This window comes from Amblyomma americanum, chromosome 5 (assembly GCF_052857255.1).
Source record: "Amblyomma americanum isolate KBUSLIRL-KWMA chromosome 5, ASM5285725v1, whole genome shotgun sequence".
In the NCBI taxonomy this organism is placed as follows: domain Eukaryota; kingdom Metazoa; phylum Arthropoda; class Arachnida; order Ixodida; family Ixodidae; genus Amblyomma; species Amblyomma americanum.
The window spans coordinates 180343823-180356580 of record NC_135501.1 but is presented as its reverse complement, the minus strand read 5'-3'; the positions used below and the strand labels follow the sequence as shown (position 1 = coordinate 180356580).

General features: G+C 44.4%; 1 pseudogene across 2 annotated transcripts; it reads right to left on the bottom strand.

The window, feature by feature from the left end:
* Positions 1-119: 119 nt before the first annotated feature.
* LOC144133104 (iris pseudogene) lies at positions 120-10051 on the bottom strand (annotated as a pseudogene). 2 transcript variants are annotated; one of them, XR_013314988.1, is made up of 2 exons: positions 9931-10051; positions 120-1404 (listed from the first exon to the last, which is right to left on the bottom strand). The product of XR_013314988.1 is annotated as an iris pseudogene, transcript variant X1 (transcript). The 2 variants fall into 2 exon arrangements; XR_013314989.1 differs by having other exon boundaries at positions 9950-9997.
* Positions 10052-12758: the final 2707 nt, after the last annotated feature.

The following is a 12758-nucleotide window of genomic DNA, read 5'->3' as shown; positions in this document are numbered from 1 at the left end:
CAGCGCCACGCCACCTTCTAATGAACACCTCCCGAGGCATTATTTTTTTTCTCAGACAACTGTGCAATGTACAATACTTGGATTCAAGCTTTATTATAGCGTTCTAAATACTGTTTCAGTACACTGAAAATGCGCAGCAGCAGACATTGATAAAAAAAGCAAAAAGACTGGCAAAGCCATCCTCATTAGGGCATTACTAGACCATTGGAGAAGTTCACAATTCGCGAACGGAGCCCAAGAAAATCACGACTTTCGGGTCGTGACTACGAATTAGGAACAAGAAGGGCCGATCCACAACAAATTTGTAAGTCACGGGCACAGAAGCCGACATGCAGCAGCCCTTCATCAGTAAAGCGGTCGCGGCGGCGGCTTCTGTACCCTTCTCGTCGACTTCTACAAAGGCCTTGTGGATAACATCGGAAGCCACCAGATTTTTCTTCCCGGTAATGGCAGAGAGGTCAGCTTCTGAAGTGAAGAAGTCCTTGATCCCCAAAGCTTGCAAGGTCGCCTTGAGGCCAATCGCCTTTTCCAGCTTGAATTTGGGGAGATAAAGCTCCACGTCGACGCCGCTGCGAAGGTTTTTCATCAAGTCTATCAGTTTAGGGGCCGTCAAATTGTCCTCAAGTTTGGACAGCCCTTCTATGTCGTTGGGCAGCAGCACTACCATGGAAGTCTTGTCACCCTGGTAAGGGATCTCGACGACAGCGACACCCAGTTCGTCGTTGGTGCACATCTTATAAGCTTTTTTCTTGTACATCATGTCGACTTCTTTCTTGTTCTTCGAGTCGAGATGGAAATCGGAGCGATGTGTCGCGTATGCATCGAAGGGTGATTTCCAGAAGCCTTTGAAGTAGATCGCGTTTACCAGGATGAGAGACGTGCAGTCATCAACGCTTCCACCCGGCAAGAGGTCCTTGATCTTTGATTCGGTGACTTTCTCGACCCAGGCGTTGATTTGCTGCCTAACGCTCTCGCAGTCGTTCTTGAAGTCAACGGACTCGATCGTGGCTCCGTAACTGTCTCGAAGAAGGGACAGGTAGCTCTCCAGGACAGGAAATGTCTGTTCTGAGTACATCCGGTTGGCGACGTGTAGCTTGACGTCGTCCGCGTAGGAGGCAAGCTTGGAGAAAAAGTCGTTGTAGTGACTATGTATTTTGGCAGCGTCTGCCCGTAAAACTGTAGACAGTTCATTTGCAGTATTGGCACGTGCACCAGCGAGTGCCATTGAAAGTGCAGCGGATATGCTGAACGGGGAATAGAAGACGTTTCCTTCGTGGCCATTTTGCGAGACAAGCTGCTTGTACAGGGCCATTGAGAAATCCAAGACAGAGTTTCCGAGCGGGTTGACTGCCATGGTTGTAGTCAAGTGTTGTTTCTTTTGTTTTCCAGGCGTGTAGTGGCCACCTGCAGCGGAGGGAAACATGTTCAGAGTATTAGTTGTCTTCGCATGACGCATGCAGCAGCTTTGCGCAGTCGCCTCTCCTCTACTGACGAGTGTAAATGACTTCGTAATAAAAGGATTATTCAATAAATCGAATACAATTCACGAATTTTGCTTGCGGGCTAGTATGTGGATGAGAACAAATGCTGACTGAAGGCGGCGTTCTGTTGTCCCTTGTTCTGCCATTATTATGCAGTGGTCATGAACGCAAACAAAGCGGTGGCTTCGAGGCGTCAAGGAAAAATCGTTCGAGTAGCGATATAGAGATCATATGTGATATGATATGGCAAGGCGGCATGTGTCGGGTATGCACTCATTGCAATTGCAATGTCGCCTTTGGCGCGCATTTTAGCAATGATGATTGGCTAGCCCATGACCTGTAACACAATGTGACAGCTACGAAGGCAGCTGTGCGATGCTATGACGTTTAACCATTTCAGGCGGTGTGATAAAACTGTGTACTTTGCTAATTTAGGTTTTTATTTTTGTATAACAGAACTAGCAGTTCTTCACCTAACGTCTGGGGTGCTTGTTCATGCTGGCTAGAGAAGGCGGTGAATAACATTTCATAAACAGAGAACTTCCGTTACAAAAACTTTTTAGACAGTCTATAGACTATCCATAGTCTTCTGTCTATAAATTTTAGACTCTCTATAAGCGAACCCAAGAGAACAGTCTATAGGCAATACAAATCCTAGAGACAGTCTATAGACAATGTAAAGAGTTATGGCCATACATTTTAGTAGAGTATTTTTGTAAACTTTCTGTACACTATGAGTAGACAAAGATATCTATAGGAAGGCAATATAGTCTATGGGAAGTCTATAGACTGCCTCTAGACCATTTCTATAATTGTTGGTAGCACGCTCTTCAGCATACTCGTGCCTAACTCATGTATGTGTTTTGTCCAAGTGTTCTTCCTTAGCCGCCTGCTTCTATGCTGCCCCGTGTGCTAGGGTGTCAGGGCTCCTCAAGCTGTTTTGCACAGATTTTACCTGCCCTCCTGGTAACTTTTTTGTTGCGGAATAAAATTTGATTTGATTTGAAGACAGATTTTGTTACACGTAACATAATTTTTACCAGGTGTCTGGCGTCAGGTGCACCTCAGAAAAGAGTCATGCATAGGTCTGAATTCCCTGAAGTACTCCTGTGAGAAATCGTCGTGTTTCGATGTCCCAGTTGTCAGCAGTTTTGACACTATGTACAGTAGTGGGTGCATCGGTTTAAAGCAACAACTGGTGTTTTGTGTCGAAAATTTAACTGGCTTTCTTCTGTCCTGCAAAAAAAAAAATTATTTCCCTGTTTGGCAAAATTCATTGAAAACACCGTGCATATTCGTGATCTGTTCTGTGCGGAGCCAAATCGCTCTGCACTTAATTATTGGGTTACGTGATGACCTGCCCACGGTCAAGAAGCTTTAGCTGTTCACATTGCCAAAAATGTGCTCAGTCTATCCCGGTTTTTGTTAAGATTCTCTACATTGTCAAAGTCAGGCGCCAAAAAAAATGTTTAGGCGGAAAACGTTTTTTGAAGACAAAGTACCAGCCACTCCTGAAAGAGTAAATAGTTTCACGAAGTGGTGATGACAGTCCGGAGAACAGGAAGACGACGAAAAGGGCTTCCAAACAAAACTATTTATTGTGCTGACTCGCGCCCGCAGAGAAGTGAATGACTCGGCGGCGGCGTAGCAACAAGCGTACGTGCTCCGCGGTCGTTGAACAGAATGCCTGTTAATTTAAATCTGGCAAGAAACCATATAGATAAGGCGGCAAAACAACCACAACAGTGTGGAACAATGGACGCAATTAGGCGCAGCAAACATCAATCGAGACAAGTCTGGTCGCATCTCTCGCCACAAAATAAAGCCTTGTGCCGGCGGCTTTGGGCGCGAAGAAAAACTACAAAGATTCGCGGCATTACACCCCTCTCAAAGTAGCATCGACCCGATACTTTACGACAACTAAAATGATGAGAAGAAAAATTTTGGGGGGGTTTCATCTAAGGGTTAACCGTGCTAGACGAGCTAAACAAAGGTAACGTAGCCTTTACTTCCACACTGCTAATCAAATCAGATCAAATCCCATTTTATTTTCCAGAAAGTGTCTGTAATGTCACCTGGGCTAAAAGCTGTACGAACAGCTTAACGAAGGCCCAGGAAGTATGTCGTACATGCAGGTGCGGACGAAATTAAATGTAGCGCGCTATAACCTTCTAATATTTTTCATGCGTGGCCTTATTGAAATTGACAGCCCTGGCGAGCACATGCTGGTAGGGTACGCCAGTGCGCTTTCTCCTAGATAAACAATGTTTCGTCATTTCCGACAGCGAAAGCGTGATTACACTTAGAACGGAATCGCATGATCCATTTACTTCTGTCCGCACGTGTCGCACACGCGTGACAGGAGAGGAGGAGGCGGAAGTGTGACCGAGATGAGTGTGACTAAAAACAAGCTCCAAGGCTAGTGCGCGGCCTTGTACGGCCTTGTACACGCAGTCACGTGTAGACGTCTAGCGGCACGCGCGCTCTGAAGCGTGGGCAAAACAGGTAGCAATAGAAATGGCGCGTCATCGCTTTCGTTGGATGAAACGATGAGAGAATTAACGAGATAGAAAGACAGGGTTAGTACGAGTGACAGAGGAAGAGAAGACCGGAAACCTCTGGACTTGCTCTTCGCATGCGTCGTCGCACCCAACGTCCGCTTATGGTTGGCCACGGCCGACTAATCAGGATAGGAAATCTTGCATATATCTGCGGAACGTGGTGCCATTTCAGAATGGATTTATACATATGGCTCTTCTACATTTAGGCGCGTTTCTTATATTACAGGCTCACGGCGCTCGCTGGCACTGTACTGCTAAAGCTGTTCATTTAGTAAGTACAGCGGCCTGCATTTGCCAGGTTTACAAACAAGAAATGGCACAATATAGGCAGTTGATAAGTACGTGGCAAATAATTTGGCAGTGATCATAAAAAAAATGAAGAAACATGGATCGTGAAAAGGAATGAAAATATGCCGGAAGAAGGCAGTAGAGGTAAACTAAAACAGGAAGGAAAAAATACAGCGTAGTATGCCATGGATGCGCCCGAGCTCAAAGTGGAGACATTGGTGAATGTTGTTTTTTTTCTTCAACCGGACGGAAAAAGTCACAACAAATGCAGTGGAGCGATTTTGTTTTTCCGTAAGTTAGGTGGCCATAAAAATCCAAGATAAATGTAGCAGCTTAGCAGTTGTAGGGAGAGATCATTTATATATTTGTTTTTTTCGTGGGATTGCTTATGTAGGTTAAACGGAAAGAGACATACACACTAACCATGTTGGTAAAATGCTTAGAGGGATCCGCCAAAGTGGTGTAAATTCGTAATAAGCGAGTAATTACTCATTGCCATCCACCCGAACGCAGCTATACGACTACAAAGGTGGTACCGGTTTCGAACTCCGGACCAGGACGAATTTTTCTTTAACTAGGAAGTTTCTGAGAAAGCTGTATAGCTTTCATCTGCAGCCGTATGGCGGCGTTCCCGTGGATGGCAATGAATAATTACTCCCTTATTACACACTAACCATAGAGAACACCATCACTGGAGTTTAGAGCGCGTTCACACCTGGCCATGTATTGTGACACATGTGACTGTAACCATTGCTTGACCGATCCGAGATTGTGTTTCTACAGTACACCGTATTGGGCTAGTCGGTTAACATATATATTTCCTATTTGGCGGGAAAAAAATGTACGGGAATGAATAGACGACACTGGCTCTGACTGATGATTGTTTCTCTTGTCACTGTCAGACAGCTCGAGGAATTTTTGAAGATTTCCACATAAAGTAAAAAGTAAAGACGACAGTGTGAGTCGTCTTCCTGCGTAGTTGCATTAGCCCGGGATACGGTTATTGGCAGGGGTTTCATAAATTTCTTGTTTTCTTTTGTTCTTTTTTTTCATGACAGTAGCGCAAAATTTTGTTCTGCGCGTTTGTGTACGTACAGTCGGAGCAAAAGTAATGTATACCACGCGAGCACTGTCTATACTGCACTGTCCCGTCGCTCTCTTCGTTGTGCGCTACTGAAAGAATTAATGTTGACACTCATCCGGCAAATATTCTGTTATGGTTCGTCTGTATGTTTCGTTTCCTTGAAAGTTGTACCGATGCCAACTCGCCCAAGCCGCTGTGCTACGGCAGCAGTTATACTCGCAGCGACTGGGCTAACGGGGTTAACCTTGTAGTTTGATGACGGCATCACTCCACTTTATTTGTCTCGAATAACAAGGTTTCGTGTTTGTACTTGCGGTGATTTCTTAGGTCGCGTGCAGAAAAATGAGCCCATGTGGCTGCATATGAGCAACAGAGTAATAGTAATAGTTCTCCCTCTAGGCCTACGATGTCCAACATTCCCGGCCAAAATATTTGGAAATTGGAAAATTATAAGGTACTGTTATGGAAGTAGAGAAGGTAATGGTCCATTCTTCTGAAATGTAGCAATATCTTTTTTTTTAATTGTTCATCCAACGCACCGAACTGCTCAGACTGCCATAAAAAGCCAATGGGGAACGCTTTTGACAAAAAAAAAATCAAAAATGGTCTTGTCTTGTCAGCGCCGTGTGCTCTTCTCTCTTCTGTGTATGATTTGGCGTTAATGTGTGTATATAGTCATGCTTCTTCAGAGAATAAACAGTTGTTAGAAAGCGCTTGTCCTGTGTGTCTCTTTCCGTATTTTGGCAGCGCTCACCAATACCTTCAAGGCTGTCTTGCATTTCGACGGACACCTGAACCGCGCTGTAAGGGAAGGGATAAGGAAAGGAGTGAAAGAAGAAAGGAAGAACGAGGTGCCGTAGTGGAGGGCTGCGCAATTATTTTGACCACCTGGGGATCTTTAACGTGCACTGACATCGCACAGCAAAAACGGTAATAGAAAAAGAAATGCAAGACTGCCGTCTGTACATCTGCGGATATATTTATTGTTACAGTGAAACCTTTCATTATGTGAAAAAATTACGTCCGTAAATGTTTTCCCGCGAAAAATGCTTTTGTCCACAATTGTTGGGTATGACAGGCAACTGTGTCCAGCCTGTCATCCACGACAGGAACATGATGTACAGCTCTTGCCAGTCGTGTCAATGACGCGCGTTTGCTTTTAGCGTCAGGACAGTTTCTTAGCGTTCATTAAACACTGTCCATTAAAGCAAGTGGTAGGTTTTTATCAGCATGCTTACTCCAAAGAATACCTATCTTTTGTTAACAGGGAAACGTCATCACTCATCTGTGTGTCATGTTCTTCGAGAACCTTTTTACAGGGCTTTGCACCGTGGAGGCCAAAACACTGATGTTCTGAAGCGAGCAAAGAAAATGCAGGTTCTACCAGAAACCGAAACTTGCTTTCTTTAATTGCTCACGAAACATCTCTAGCTAAAACGTTTTTAAAAGGAAACCTCTTACTCCAGCCATGCTGATCACACTGCCTTAATTGCAAGCAACCAGAGACGATAGACCACGTTTTTTTTTTTGCATTGCTGGGAAGGTTTATATTCGGAATGTTTAGCAAATAACAATAAAGAAACTTTCCTTTTAAGACATGGTATCCTGGACAATATGCATAGACAACAGGGATGGTGTACTTTTTGATGTAATAATTCTAACGGGCATCCACAGTATTTGGCGCTCCCTAATGGCTTATTATTACTGCGACCCAGATGCATGGCCTGCCCGAATTTATTTTCGGGAAAGCATGCACTGCTTTGTTAATCTACAAAGCCTTTCTAATCATGTTCCTGTCTGGCTCTCAAGGGTAGAGCCTTTGCTGGCGCAAAAAGAATTTTAATACCCAGAAGCCAGCCTTCCTGTCCAATTGTGTTATCGCCATAAGTTATCTTCGCGTGGGCCCTCTTTCGGTATTTTGTCTTGCTTTGTGAAATTCCGAGAATAAAAGGGGGTGGGGGGCGCCTGGCAGCCGTCCAAGGGGAGTCTTCACCCAATGCGCCTTTTGCCATCCGGTCGATGCTTTCGGCAGCACTCGTATTTGAGTGCGTCATATCGCTTTCCATGCTGGATGCCGCAACGTCCTTGGCGCCAGGGGGCGCATTTCGCCCGTAAAGATCGATTCTTTCGTCCCGTTCACATTGATTGCTGCAGCCTGCGACGTCATGAGTGACAACCACTCAGAGCTCTCTGATCATACCGGTTATAAAAGACCACTTTGAAACTCTGATATTCATTTTGCGGAGATTTACAGATGGCATATAATGTCAATAAGCACTTTTGTCTGGGCGAGTTGGTTCATAACAGTAATTGAAGGAATAAACTTGCGCAAAGGAATTTGAAGAAGAAAAAGGCATGAGGATAGGATAGAGAGTCTTGTCTTGTCCTCACGTCTTTTTCTTCTTCAAATCACTTTGCGCGAGTTCACTCCTTTAATTACAGATGGTAAAGCCGGCTGTAAGTTGGTAAGCCAGCTAAGGGTCTCGTCCAGTAATTTTTTTTACTATTTTTACGCTATATAATCCAGCTTTGAGCAGTGCTGAGCAATTTGGTTGAAATACCTCCAAGGTAAGCATTTTTTTTGTGTGTGTCAGTAACGTCTTTTTCACGTACATTTTAATGCTTTGTGTTTGTCCATGTAAAGCAATTTCAAACAATTTTTTTTTAAATTAGAACATCGTAAGATACCTTTACGGTAACATTGAAGGTAATGGTCCATTCTTCGGATATGCAGCAAAATATTTCTTTTAAACTGCTTCCATCGGCCGCATTGAACAGTTAGACTCCCACAGAAAGCCACTGGGGAAGGCTTTTGCCGATACGTGGGGAAGGCATTTGACGATAGCAAAAACGTTAATACAAAGAAAAATTCAAGACTGCCGTTGGGTGATCTGCAGATATGTTGATTGTTATAGTGAAATCTTGCATTATATGACAAAATTGCATTCTTACCTGGTTTACCGTTCAAAAATGCCTTTCTCCAGATTTTCTGCACATAAAAAAGCGCGCAGCAGACGTGGTCCTGCGATATTTTTTTCTTTTTTCGTTTGCTAATAGCTATAAGAGAACAGTAGTCAAAGTTAGTCATAGTTATTTCTTACGCGAGACGTGGTTTGATTTTCTTTTGGTGGAGGCACTATATTGCAGTTTTTTGCGCAACACATAAGGCAATTCTTCCAACTGCCCATTTCAAGATGGGGCACCAAGTCATTCAGAAGTAAACAGTGTGTTATTAAAAAAAAACAATTTTCACACGGACGCCTAACTACATTATTAGTCAATGCGACAGCATTAGAAGTTGCTTTTAACGGAAGTGAAGGCATTTTCGATCTGGCGACATCACTTTCCTCCATGGAATAGACGAATTTTATAACCGACATTTTTTTCCTGGTGCAGCGTTTAAGTGCTCTCTTAATCGGACTGTTGTTGCAAGCGACAACATAGATCGCCTTGTCGTTCGACTTGTGCTGATTTCCAACAATAATTTCTGTGTACTACTGTTTCACTCCGAGCATGCGGCGGATGTCAGGGCAGCCTTATGAGGGATGACGTCGAACGCTCCCGACATTAAAATACACACCGTAACTTATATTTGCGTCACAACTCTGACAACTTAAGAAAGATGTGGGCGATGACAGAATTATCGTGGCAGTTTGACCAGTAACATCGAACAAATGTTAGAGATCAACCAGAGAGCCAGTGTTGACATCGAGGTACTGCGCGGCAACACAAACAATACATTTTTCGCAAACACCCAATGCACTGCATTCAATCTGCTCATAGTTTCACGAAAATTAGAATCAGTACATAACAGTTTAACAATTCTCTCTTTCTAGGCCTCAGAAATGGAGCACGAATTACATCATATTTATGATTTAGTTAAATTATGATCGCAGATAGCAGTGTTTAGATTTCTATTGCTCAGATACGATTAAGTCGGAATCTGCGAGCAAACAATAAAGTACACATAAACAGAGTTTAGTTTAGATTCTATGTTGTACCGCACAGGCTCAAAATAATAATGAACACAGAACTTCTTTGTTAGTAAACCACAGAAATCAATTTGCTTGCTTATAAATAGTGCAAATAATAAATTACGTATACGTACAAGGAAAAAAACATGAAGATTTCTGAATAAAGTATTTCAGTTCGTACCTTGTGCAATACGGCAGACTGCATATTCTATGTTCAAGTACAAAAGTCTTTTTTTGCTCCTGTACCAGGCATAGAAAAAACTAACTTTTCAAGCGTCTAACAAGAACATTACTAAATAAATATTACGTCTCGCTCTCGTGTTTGCAGATTATTCAGCGGATGCATGCTAATAATGTGTTACCCCTTTCGTACATCATTTATGTGCATTTCCAAAATCGAGGAACAAAGTGTCACCCCACGCCTAATTAGTGGCGAAAGCGAGCAAGACTTGCTATGCCTGCCTGACGATCACCCCTTTTCCACGGAGAAGCGAGTTGTCATGAACAACTATAAATAACGGGAGCTAACGCAGAATACAGACCTGAAATATCTATACGTACAGCTTCGATATCAGCTCTGTCACGTCCGCACACAGTAGATACAGGGCGAGTTGTTGTTGGCGTTAGCGTTCCAAGCGCCACCTGCACTGTTTACCGTACGTCAGTGCTGCCAACCTCGAAAGCCACTTCTCCCCCAAATTTTCACTCAAACTTCCCTAGATTTCCCTAGATCCGAAAATTAATATTCAGGCATGGAAAAAAGGTGCGTAGTTGAATTGTGAACTCTTTTATTTCGCAGAGACCCTCTTACCACACTTTGGCAGCAACTTTGAATACAACAACACATTGATTTCCCATGCAAACTCGCGTACCACGTGATCACGGGTAAGGAAAACATTAGTTAATACCAAAACCTAATAAATCCTGGCCTAAGCCCTGAAATGAATGAAAATCTCGCAGTGAACACTTACGCTCACCGGCTGCAGTCAAAGAGCGAGAGAAATCCACTTTGTGCCCAAATGTGGGCGTGAACAAACAAACGCTAAAACGTAGGACACGTCATTCGGTTGGCATCCCGACTGAGTTTCACTCCTGTATATACATTTCTTTTTTTCATGAGGCCAATTAAGCGTTCGTTCACTGCAAAGTCATAACAGTTGGCCCCTCCTAGAACCCGCTTGGTGTGAAGCGTAGCTGCCAGGGTTTGCGTCACCAAGCTGTTTCTGGTCTTTGTTTTCATCAGGTTGATCAGAGAGAAAACTCTCTCCACTGTTGCACTGAAGTGCGGCAAACAGAGAAGCTTGTAGACGAAGTCGCTCAAGAGAGGGAACATTGGGCTCCCGTCTCCTTGCCTGGCGTTTCTCACTCGTTTCCAAAAGCGTTGAACGCTCGCATCTGCCGGCAGGTCCATTTCTGTATTGCGGAGCAGTCTCCATTCTGCGTCAATTTTGTTCATTTCTCTTTCTGGCACCAGAGAAGGAAATGAGGTGGCAAGTGGGGCTATTGAATAAGTCCGCTTTTCGATGACAACTTGCGGGTCAATTGCCTCCAGTCTCTTCATCTGGACGTTGTCCAATGGGAATCTGGTTAATATCTGGCTTGCCGTACCTCGTACCTCCTCCCGGCCCGACCACGCCACCTCGATCCAAACAACGCTTTCCCCTCGTGCACATGGCGCATAGCCAGATTCTCAAAGTCAAGGTGGTGAAGAAACAGTGAATAAGGAACCGATTCACATCGAAAAATAAAAAGGTCCATGCGGAAAGTAAAATTTCCCTAGATTACAACAAAAATCCCTTTTCCCCTAAACAACGTTCAAATTCCCTAGATCTAGGGGAAAATCCCTAGGGTTGGCAGCGCTGCCGTACGTCTACGGAGGAAACAGGCGGTCTTCTTATCGCGCACTTCGCCGAATAGAGGAACGGAACCGCCTAGTTCCCTTCCCACTACCGTTGCACCCTGGAGTGAAAACGAGTGCAACGTGAGTTATCGATGATTTCTGTCAGCGTCGATCGCTTTACGATTGTGCAGAGAGAACGAATGGACACTGCACTGCACCGCACAGCAATGACGGCTAGGCGCGGCGGCCGGGACGTTGCCCCTGCTTGCGACACGCCAGCGCCAGACAACAACGTCTGGGGCACGCCCCCTATAGGGAGCGGAGGTACCCAAGTATGCTCCCCGAGACTCCTTGACGCTAGAATTCCCTAGCGAGAGTATTGATTCCTCGCGGGTCGTTATTCTTCCGAGATTTCCCTAGCGGCTTCAGGATTATAACATGTTACTCGATTTCTTGCGCAGCAAATGCAGACTTCTGTATTTCATGACATGAAAGCAATTTCTCTGATTTCGGCAAAGAAACGACGCGCAGCGACACCATTTTACAAGCATGCAACGGGGGAAAGCCAATTCAACTAGTTTTGAAACGCAATATGTTCCCGTTCAGTGTGTTGAACCACATTGCTCAAAATAAAATTACGAACAGGCTCACAATCAGTGTTGACGGCCTTCAATTTCGCGCTATAGCAATACGTCAGCATAAGACCAACACCTTGCTGATGCACAGCACCGAACTCACAGAAACCATACGTGATTCAAGCGCAAAAAAAAGGAAGTATGCGTATGCCCGCGAACTTCTTAACCTCATGTACAGTTGCTTCCAATATGAGCTGGAGCAACGTGTTCGCATAAAAATACGAATTTTTCGACTATTTCTATAATGAAGTTCAAAATGAATGCTGAATATTTTGTCAAGTGGAAAACCAATTATAACACCGTAAAAAGTAATTGCCAGATATCAGTATGGAGTTATCTTTAATTGAATACTCAAACGTAGCCGCCGCGGTGGCTCAGTGGTTATGCTGCTCGGCTGCTGACCCAAAAGACGCGGGTTCGATTCAGGCCGCGGTGGTCGCATTGCGATGGAGGCGAAATGCAAGAGGCCCGTGCACTGTGCGATGTCAGTGCACGTAAAAGAGCCACAGGCAGTAAAATTTTTCCACAGCACTCCACTACGGCGTCCCTCAAGCCTAAGTTGCTGTGGGACGTTAAACCTCATAATCTAAATCTTAGTTCTCTCTTACTGGAGGGAGTTCAGCCTTATCAACCTGCGTTGAATCCAAATGACTCAAAAACGGAAGTTTGTTTGATGTCTATTGCAATTGAGTACTGCAAAGTTTCCAGCTCCAGCTTTGATTATACATCGTTAAGCAACGGAATGCGCGACCCAAATATGGACGTGACGATCGCAATGGCAGGCGCAATGACAGGCAATGACAGGCCTGTCCTTACTCTCTTCACGTATGTGTTTCTGAAGCGCAGTCCTTTGCTTAACGGTGCACGATCGACTTGCCCAACCACGTGCCCTTTT